Below are 10,940 nucleotides of genomic sequence, written 5' to 3' on the forward strand. Positions count from 1 at the left end.
GAAGAGAACTAGGGCCACTGAAAAAATAAAAAAAGGTTAACAGATTTTCACATTTTATTTCAGTTAAATATGGGGAAAATAGTCAGAATTCTGAGATTAAAGTCACTTTAATCTCAGAATTTTTTCTCAGAATTCTGATTTTTTAAAATCAGAATTCTGACTGAATGAACATGTTAGCATCAAGCCGTAGCCATGTCTGTTTTAGAGACTATCTCTCTTTTTTTTAATGACCTTCTGCTCTTCTATTAAGGAAATAGTATCACCGGGGACCTCTTGGGCAGGTAAAAAGTCGCCTAATTCGGTCATTTTCCACCAATGTGTTCAAGTTCCTCCCAAACAACTCTTTGTCAGTGAAGCTGAGTGCTACCACATCTCTTCCTTCATGGTGCCCATCTATATTAAGATCCAAAATTCTGAGAAAAAAGTCAGAATTCTGAGATAAAAGTCAGAATGCTGAGAAAAAAGTCAGAATTCTGAGATAAAAGTCAGAATGCTGAGAAAAAAGTCAGAATTCTGAGAAAAAAAGTCAGAATTCAGAGATTATAGTCAGAATTCTGACTTTAATCTCAGAATTCTGACTTTTTTATTGTCAGAATTCAGTCAGAATTCTGACCTTTTTTCCCATGTTAAATTGAAATAAAATTTAAAAATCAGTTAACTTTTTTTTTTTTTTCAGTGGCCCTAATCCTCTTCCGTAGTATACAGACTGATTTAGATGTTTAAACAGAATAACCCAATGAGGTTCTTTAATCTGAAATATTTCAGATTAATGGAAGGGAGCCCGGGTGAGTCAAAATGGACAAAACCGAGTTCCCAGAATAGATATAATATGTCAGTACAAGATAAAAAAAAAAACCCAGAACATTTAAAGTGCAATCTATAGCAGGTTGGGGCTTGGTTTTAAAACCTGTAAATGAATAGTGTTTCCGCTTTTTGTTTAACCAGGCTATGTCCGCCTCTGACGTCACCTACCCACGCGTGATTTCACAGCTCAGACTCACCTGTTGACTCGGTGGGTTCGCTCACAGCGACCTGTCAGTTGTCAGGAGAGGTTAACGAACCAATCCAGCAGCTAAAGGCTGTTTTATTTACCGTTCAGCCATCAGAGGGTCTACAGCAGCTCTGGGAAGTAAAAAACTGCTCTAAAGTCGCTTCGCTGCTCGGGTTTCTCTCCTCTCTGCGACGCTGTTTTATAAACAAGGATCCTCGTTTCCAGTCGCTTGGATGGGAGCGCGTTTTCCAGGTAAAATGTGTTTATTTACTATTTATCTCTTGTTGTTTTAGACATCAAAGCTCCACTGGCCGCTGCGCGACAAAAAGGTGAAGCGCTCCAACAGAAAGTGTCAGCGGTGTTTTTCCTATTATTAATAATATTATTAGTAACATCTTAGTTACATTATGATCACAGTATGTTTCCTCTCACATATAAAGATAAATTACTACATCTTCCTTATTCGTTGCTATTAACTAAACCTACTTTATTGGCAGTGAGTGAAGATAATTAAAGATCCATGATTCATAAGGTTAATTTATACCGTATATTTCATTTTGATGGTCTGTTAACTCAGAAAATACTCAGAGAAACTTTCCCTGAGCCAAATTGGTGTTTATCAAAGCTTGTCTCATGACAATACTATAAATGCACCCCTCCCCACCCCTCTCCTGTGTTTATAAAGACCTTGAGATCTCTGGCCCTTTATCCCTCCATCAGCACTCTGTGGGTAAACAAAGAGTGGGTGGGAGGCAAGGCTGAGGTAGGATTGTGAGGATTTGCTGTCTGGGGACTTCTGCCTTTAGCCCCTTTTTTTCAGATCCCACTGAGAGAGACAAGGCAGTCTCATTTTGATTGCAATTGGACAAATCTATGTCTGAGCCCTAGACTGTTATTAATGGATCACTCTTTGTTGCATCACAGCTCCTGCACACATACTCAGACCAAAGGAATCTCTGTGAGTACTCTTATTACACCACCAAGGCTGGCAGAGAACATGTCGCCTCTCATCTTTTATTAAAAGGTCTTAGTAGCCTACTAGCAGAAGTTTTTAGGATATAGCATTTTTAACAGTTTCTTGGGATCTGAACATTTAAATGGGTTGGATTTCTGCCAGTTTTACCTCACAGACCTTCTTTGCCGACTTCCTCTTTCTTCTTTTAAACTGGTTTTCCACATTTCCCAAGTACTTCCATTATACTCAGGAGAATGCACCTAAACCTGTTGTTGAAACTTGTAATCGTATAGGTTTAAGCTGAGAACAATAATGGTAACAGCTATGCAGCCTGCAGTGGAACCAGTATTTAGCCTCCAGGGGATTCTGGCTGAGGAAGCTGTTTACAAAAATTGAATCTGAAAACTTTTCAAATGTGGTTAGAAATTACTTCATCATGTTGAAAACTGTAATTTAACTCTAACAATTAATGTAATTTGGCTTTTGGAACCCCATCTTAGAACGTAATACAGGTTTGGACATGTGTTTATGTAGATTTTGGCTGCTTTAATATATACTGGATGAACAAATCTGCACATCAAAGCTTAATTTTATTATTAGCACTAAGTTAAGAAACTTGTAAAAATGAATCTTCAGTTTTGAGAACCAAATTTGTATCATTTCAGTGTTGAGTCTCTGTTTGACCTTTGGTCTAATATTTCTTAGTGTCAGATTTTTGACATACCAAGATACACTCACTGACAAAAACAGCAAAAAAAGTTAGAAATACAGGATATATGCTCAAAGTTTCTTAGCTTTTTTTGTCAGTGTTTCTCTATTTGCCTGAAGCTGAAACTCCAAGGCGATGATTGAAACTGATGAAATAGTTGCATTAGTTGTTTGTTTCCAAGTCACTGAACAGTTTGTGCATCACAAGCCTTTAAACCAGTATTTCCACTGAGATATTTACTCTAGGAGTCCTGATCTTCACGGCCATTGATTATAAAGCTTTTTATAGTTGACTTTGTAATCTATCTGCCAAGATGTGATGTTTCTTTAATTTCTGACCTATTTTATCAATAATTTTAAATTTATTGTATAAGGATATTATCTGATACATACTTACATACAACAAAAAGTAGTGCATAGTGGTGAAGGGGAAAGTTATAAATGGGTATCAATATTTTTCATGCTATAGATAAAAATAGTTTGTTGTGCATCTGTATTAATCCCCTTTACTTAGATAGCCCTAAATAAAGAGCCACCGCAATCGGATGCCTTAAATAGATGCCAAATTATCAGATAAAGTCCACCTGTGTGCATTTCATTGCAGTTTTAAATATAGCTGTCCTCTAAAGGCCTAAGAGGTTTGTTACAGAATGCAAAACAAGCAGCATCATGAGGATTAATGAACACATTAATAAATTATTTATCAGAAAAGCCAAAAGCGCTTGTGCTGAAAGTTCAGGGATCTTTTTAGGAATGCAACTTTTATCAAGGGGTTGCACAAAAAAAAAAAAAGTCACAAGAGGTCCTGCTTTTAGTTTTCTACAATGTTGGGGTCTTAGCTAATATGTGGAGGAGGAAGTTCTGGTAAAAACGGGACTGGAATTGAAGTTTTCTGGAGAACTTCTTTGTACTACATAAAACTACCACCCTGAACATACCATCCTTGTGGTGAAACATAGTTGGGGCATTTTCATGGTGTGGGGCATTTTGGTCATGTTTGATTGAAAGGTAAAAGGATTTTAATTCAGAGCAATTGTTAAACAGGGACTACAAAAAAGAGCCTAAGATGGGTTAACGGTGATGATAAACATGCAGCCAGAGTTCAGTAGCTGAAACTGTATCAGACTTTGTATAAGGATGGCCAGGTCCAAGTACAGACCTTTTAGATGTTTTTCTAACATATAAATTAATAGAAAAATACCTTAAAATTTATATTTGTAACCCAACATTGAAGAAAAATCATGGACCATGAAAGCTTTATTTGGAAGTACTGTAATTAAGATCATTTAGAACTTATGCAATCTTAAATTGAATATTTATTTGAAACACACATAACCAAGTAATGATAACCAAGTAAATAACCACACCAAGTATGATCAAATGGCATTTCAAAGATCACCTTCCTAACCTTTTCCAGACATAAGCACTAAATTATACATATAGTACTAAAATATATATCATTAATTTTACTAGATGTTTGCATATGCTGTATTTGTATATCTACTAGATGATCAGAAGTATTCATTTATTTATTCCTTTAGGTTGCCATAATTAACCAGATGGATAATGATATGGCTAAGGACAAGGCTGCACCTTTATAAAATGCTTTTATTAGAAATTTAAACTGATAAAGAATGATATCATGTCATCAATGAATCCCTAAAAAAGAACTGCTTGTTGTCAGTGGCTGCTTCGTGTTACACTTTACAGCTGTGACAGTTTACTGGTCCTTGGGACGAAGCTAGGAGTTGCTGTATGTGGAGGGTCCAGAGGTCACTTCTCTTAGCCCACTATATTTGTTCTGTCAACTTAATGTCCATGCAAAGTTTCATTTTCATCTGCTGTAGGAAGGCTGGATTGCTCATAAAAACATTAAACCATTGAGCAGAAAGGATGATACTCATTACAAATCGAAAGTTTTACTGAAATGGCTGCATATCTGTTGTGTTTGATATTTGATTTAATGTTTAAAAGAAACATTTTTGTTAAAAAGCAATTAAATAATTAAAGTGAGACCAGAAAAACTTGATTATCAATAATAATAATAATTAAAAAAAATATATATAAGGGAAGAACATAAAAATTGCACATTTGGTCCATCTGAGTAAACCAGAAGGTTGCAACTTACAGTGACCAGGAATATCAAGAAGTTTAATTATATATATTTGCTCTGTTAGAAAGCAGACACCTAAAAGTATCTACTGAGGCATTATGTCTTTTTTTTGTTGTTGCTGATCCTTTGTACTTTCTATAGTTTGTTAAAGTTCATTGAACCAACACTTCCTGGTTTCATCCAAAGACTCATGTTTTCATTATTTGCTTTTCTACGCCATTATTTATTTTTTTTTTGCAACCAAGAAGCTTGTTTATGTTTTACTTCTCTGTTTTAATTTTGCATTTTTTTTTCAGTTGTATGTGCAGTTCATTAATAGCCTTTGTTATTATAAAATGCTTTATAGATGAAGGTGGTATGATATAGCATAAGAATGACAATGTTTTTGTATTTTGGTGACATTTTGCAGTTTTATCTAGTGATTCAGTCTAGATTGTAAAGACATGAAATACATTGTCCTCTGATGGGAAACTAATGCGGTTTGAGAGTTGGGCAGTTTTTTTTTATTTTGATCCAAAGACAAACAGAGGTGCAGGTCGATAACTGGGGTTGTTGTCCGTGTGTACGCACATTTTCAGTAGTTTCCCAGGTTCAGAAGGTTAAAGCCAACACAGTTTGTGTTGTGTTTAATCATGCTTGTCAAAAACAGGAGTTGGTCAGATCTTACTTGTATAGGATTTAGATATCATCTTCATGTTGCTAAAAAACAAAAACAAAAACAAAAAAACCCCCAACTTATTCCTGTAAAACCATTGAGTGAACCCAAACCACCTGCCAACTGTTTGTATTTGCAGTTCACTGTGACCCAGAGATTATTCCCCTTTTAGAGCTGGGTCAGCTCACTTGTAGCACACCTAATGAAAGATTATAACAGTTTGATTATACACTGTGTATTTGTTTTTTTCTTTTTCTTTTTTTGTTTTTGCTTTGTTTTACCTTCCAGTTGTGTTTTAGCCTTTGGTCATTATTTAACCATTTAAGCTCACACACTCCTCTTGTGACACGTGTTCCTTCTCACCAAATGCTTGGTGACAGGCTGTAATCAGCCTTCACACCCACACAGGGTGTGAATGTCCTGAATGTAGTTGTTGGAATATAGCTGTTGTCAGTGTTGACTTCATGGTTGTGTACACAAGGCTGTGTCTCTTCAATGAGGGGGTTCAGAGAGGGACCAGGCAACATGTTGTTTTTATTGCTGTGAGAATAATAACCCTTAAAGCTTTTTAAAACATTGGGAACAAGCACTTGTTTTGGTTAATGTTGTGTTGAAAACAATTATAAGTGACATGGAAATGTCCATACATCATAATGCCCAGTCAGGTGATGGTGTCTGTGTCCCAGAAATGAAACAATCTCTCTGTACAAAATGTTCATATAAATCTCAGGAAAAATGGCAAATTCTTTGTGAAGCCATTACTCCAAAAGCAGTCTACTGATTGCAGTTTGGAAATCCACTTAGAAGCAAAATCTTAAGATTTGGAGACATGTCCAGAGAAAGCCGTCCTTTCATAGGGCAAGAATGTTATACGGAAATAAAGAAGCAACACCTCATGATATTAGCCAGGAAGTTATGGTTTAGGTGTCAATTGGTCTTAACGGTAGAAATGATCCTAAGTATATGTCCAAATTAGTTATACACTGACTTGGTCAAGAAATCACCAAATCTTGAGCCCCTTTTTGATAGAAAATGCTTGTAGGATCAAGACAGCCAGGATGTCTGTCCTGATAAACTAGGGGTCAAAATCCCTGCAAATGCTTTTGGAGAAACTTAGACAGGAAAACCAAAGACGTTTAACCCAAGCGTAACAGTTGCTGCAGTAGCCACACAGGTGGGGATGCTTTCAAATAGTGAGCTTATATAAACGGATCAAGCCGTCACTTATTATTTGTGTATTTAGCAAATTAAAACAATTTTGGGAACTCCTAACTGATCCAAAAGAAGAAATGTGTATCATCAGCCGTCACATCGAGGAAATACCCATTTGTCTTTTTATACAGGGCAAGTGTCAGCATTTTATTATAACCTCAAACTTTGAAGAGAAGACATTGGATTGAAGCAATCCATACAGTGTTGTAACCAATTCCTTTAAACATTCCAGTTGTGGCTCATTTATGGTGGCCAGGAGTCTGAAATGCTGGTACAAAATTCCCCAAACCTTGTTTTTAACAATAATCGTAAATATATCTATGCTGGTAACATAGAATCTACAGATTTGTTCTTTCAACCTGTTATTTTTAAGGGGAGTAATGCTGATATCCAGATCCATTCCTCCTCCTTACAGTGGTGTTTGCTGAAGACTTTTGATCCCTTAGTTTGAAATGAACTAAAGTGGTTGCAATGTTGGACGGAGTGACTTATATTTTGTATTGCAAGCATCATTCCAGGGTGAGCTGTACAGTATCTTAGAAAGATATTTGAAATGAATGTTTTAAAAGTGCTGCACAAGGTTAGGAAAACTAGTAACTGGGAAAACTGAGTTTTTTGAAGAGAAACTCCCCCATTGCAATCATCATTGCAACGTTTGCACCTTTTTACAGGCTTTTATTCATCTTTTTAATAAAATTTGAATGCATGGCACTTAAAATTGATCCAACAAAAAATGCTTTCAGTTAATCCATTGTAATTCTTATACTTAAAGCATTAATATTACTGTAAAAATTATGATTTGATATATTGTGCAACAGTACCCTTCTTTTGCACATGGGATTCTGAACAACAAATATTTTGTAATTATTTATTTTAGCCCATTACTCCTATCAATACTTCCTTTACTACTCTGTATGAAATCAAAGGTTTTACCACTGGGAATGCGTAAAGCTCCAGTGGAGCCTTGCATTGAAAGAATGAATGATAAGAGCTGCTGATGTGAGGACGGGGTGAGATAATATGACATGGAACAACATTCTTTCTCTCCCTGCCTCTAGTGCTGTTGAACCTACATTACTCCCTCACGCTGGCCTGATGAATGCACGTTTATGTTGTAAGGATCTAGTTTTTTTTTTCTTTGTTTCAGTGGTTTTGCCTAAATATTAACTTGGATTCAGTGTGCTTCACATTTTATTTGATCCATTTAAAAGCTGATGCTGTTTTTTTTTTTTTTTGTCCTTGTGATTGCTCAAGGCTGGCCTTGCATGACATGAACAAAAATACATGCTGGCTGGATACTTAACTTCACCTCTGTTCACTTTTTTCTTATTCTCCTGAGGCTCTCCTTTCCTGCAAACAATTCCAGTTTTGGGCACAAAACTCAGTTTTGTTCTTTGATCTGGTTCCCAGGCCGAATTTTGCCTTTGATTATCTGCACTTGCTGATTTGGTTCTATTTACCTTTCTTCTTAATGTCTCACTTTTGGTGGAGTCTTTGGAGCGTCACTTAGTTTCTACAGCTTTTTGTTTTAATTTGAAAAAGTTAGTATGCTTGCATCAAACCGTGGACTTTAGTCCTAAATAACTAAACATCATGTGGAGTGAGTGTAGATAGGGTATCTAACTGGACTTTAGTTGGAGGTCAAACACTTGTACGGATGTTTGACTAGTGATGTGACTTAGCTTGAAGTTATCTCACCACTGGATACCAGAAATTACTACTGTGGGGGCTTTATAGGCAACCATGTGGAGATGGTCAGAATTAGCCTTAAATGATCAGCTTTTATTAGTGGATATATGTTTTTTATATATTATCTCCGACCTGAATACATTTTGAAGACATGTATTCTGTGTTAGCCAACACAGAAATCCAATCATGGATTACAGTGTGCCATTTAAGCCAGCATTTTGTTTAGGTTTAACACTGAGAGTGCACTTTGAAGTAAAAGATGGTTTAACACTGTTTTCATTACCTGATTAAACAGCATTGTGTCAGTTTTACCCAAGTTTTAGCTTAATTTAATATGTATAAAAAGTTTTCCAGGTCAATATACAGCACTTGTAGCCTGATAAACCAGACTAAATGTGAGATTAAATGTATAATTTAGTCTGGCCCCAATGAATGAGGCATCAGAAGATTGTTGATGAGAACAACCCGTTGTTTTTCAAACCATATCTGTGCCTATTGGCCAACGCCGACCAATGAGCGCAACTGACTGTGACGTAGTAAGCCCGACAGAAAGCTGGTGGGGGAGTGTAAACAAACAGCCTGTCAGTAAAACGGCGAATACGTCCCTCTTAAAAATGAATGAGCGTAGAGCCTCTTCCTGCTCACGTTTCAACGAAAAACTCAAGTCTAATCCTTCCAAAACTGATCCCAAAGCTAAGTCAAAAATCGCCATCAGAGCCAGCGGTCCTTCACATACGACTATGCCGAGTGAGGGCTGCTGCAGACGGGCTGCGGTTAGCCCTGGCTGCCGTTAGCCTCGGAGGTCCGCTGGTTGCCGTGGTCCTCTCAACTTTGGAAATTTAATTTTTTTATTACGCATTAAATCAGTAAATGGACTATTTAGGGACGCTTTAAAGTATAATAAAAAATCAAATTATCTTAAAACATACTTTTATTGAACAACAGCAACAGAAAAGAGAACTTTTAACTTTCAATGGAGCACCACATTGAAAGCTGCTGCCGCTGTGCATGCTACTGTTCAATAGTTGTTGCAATCTTCTTTGTTGTGCTTTTTCCAGCGTCCCACAGCTCTGTCGTCACGCCCTCAAAACCATTTCTGTGTTGTGATTGGCCCGCCAGTTCTAGGGCCTAGGGCATTGATCAAGGCTAGACCACTCAGGCAAAAATGATTTTGGCCGCTGGCGGGCGGGGCTAGTTTACTAGGCTCAATGCTCTATGCAGGCTTTCCTTTGCAAAAACTCACCTATCTAACTTTAGAGGGTTGGATCCATCGCTAAAAGAGTCGTCTGACCTGGAGTGCCGCTTTACAGGAGTCCGCGCTCCCCTTAAACAAGAGCTTACCTAAGAAGTTATTTGGCAACAAAACAGATATGACTTTTACCTGATCAAGCAATGTTTCGGTTCACCGAATTTAGAATCAAATCTAGAGGTGTGAATGTGGACTTGTCCTTATAAGTAACTCCATGGCTTCTCAATCTGCTGGTCCAAAGTGGCCTGTAATCAGATTACAAAACACGGAAGGAGACGGTTTAATTTTATGAAAGGTTCACCAACTGTTTTCAGGAGCGATAAACCTGGAAGTTAAAGGTCTAGATCCCTAAGTGGCTAAAATATACACATTATCGCTTTAATGCATTTAAACCTGCTGCTCCAGTGTTGCGTGTGTTGAACTGGAGCTGTGCCTGTAAACGGCTGCCTTAGCTCTTCGTTAAAAGGAAAGATTAATTTCATTTTATCTAACCTTAAACTAGACTAACAATTTAAAAATAGATTTTTTTTTTAGAATAGAATAAAATAGAATAGAAAATCCCTTTATTGTCCCACAATGGGGAAATTCTGGACCTTAGAAAAATGTGTAAGAATAACATAATAGTGAAGAGTTAAATGATAAACAATAAAATATTGTACAGTAAAGTGTTTTAACAATATAAAACTGCACCTGGAGAATAAATAACCAATATACAGCTATGGACATTTTTACAGTAATGGATATTTGAAAATAGCAGCAACATCAGAGATGTGCAAAATCACAGCATCATGTTATTTAACTGACTAAGATAGAAACTGTGCAAAATCAGCATGAATGTAACAAGTTATTAAGGTTGTTGGAAACAGTGGTAGTTGTAGAGTCTTGCAGCTGCTGGGAGGAAGGATCTGTGCTAACGCTGCCTGGTGTATTTAGGGTGCAGCAGTCTGTCACTGGAGGAGCTCTCCATTAAGTTAGCTTTAAATGAATACTAGCTGAAACTAAAGGCGCTAATCATGACTATGATTTCATTTGTTTGCCTGAATATTAAAGTTACTGCTTTTCTCCTCCACAATCTCTATTTACAGTTTGTTATGAAGGTTTAATAGTTTCTTGTTCAAAGAATCCTCCACATTATACTAATAAAACTATGGGAATAACCAAACCTGTGGGATTAGTTCTGTTTTTAATCCCTTTGTGGCTTTATTCTGTATTTTCTTAATTGATAGATAAAATGTTATGTTAAAACTAGGGATGCTAAACTATTCTAAATTAATTATAATTATGAATATAGCCATAGTATATAGCCAATATAAAATCTGCACGTCTCTTCACTTTGGTATATCTGTATAAATGTATAATCATGCTGCT

General features: G+C 36.6%; 1 protein-coding gene across 2 annotated transcripts in view; it reads left to right on the forward strand.

Annotated features, from left to right (window-relative positions):
- The first annotated feature begins 1,010 nt into the window (after nt 1–1,010).
- Nucleotides 1,011–10,940, forward strand: part of phldb3 (pleckstrin homology-like domain, family B, member 3) — a 28,969-nt gene continuing 19,039 nt past the window's right edge. The window contains exons 1-2 of one of the 2 annotated variants that reach the window (XM_015372848.1): nt 1,057–1,243; nt 1,916–1,949. The gene's annotated coding sequence lies outside the window, so the exon portion shown is untranslated. Of the gene's footprint in view, nt 1,244–1,915; nt 1,950–10,940 lie in introns of both variants that reach the window. The other variant, XM_015372849.1, reaches the window with a different exon arrangement.

Source organism: Cyprinodon variegatus, unplaced genomic scaffold (assembly GCF_000732505.1).
Source record: "Cyprinodon variegatus isolate N-32 unplaced genomic scaffold, C_variegatus-1.0 Scaffold77, whole genome shotgun sequence".
Classification (NCBI taxonomy): Eukaryota; Metazoa; Chordata; class Actinopteri; order Cyprinodontiformes; family Cyprinodontidae; genus Cyprinodon; species Cyprinodon variegatus.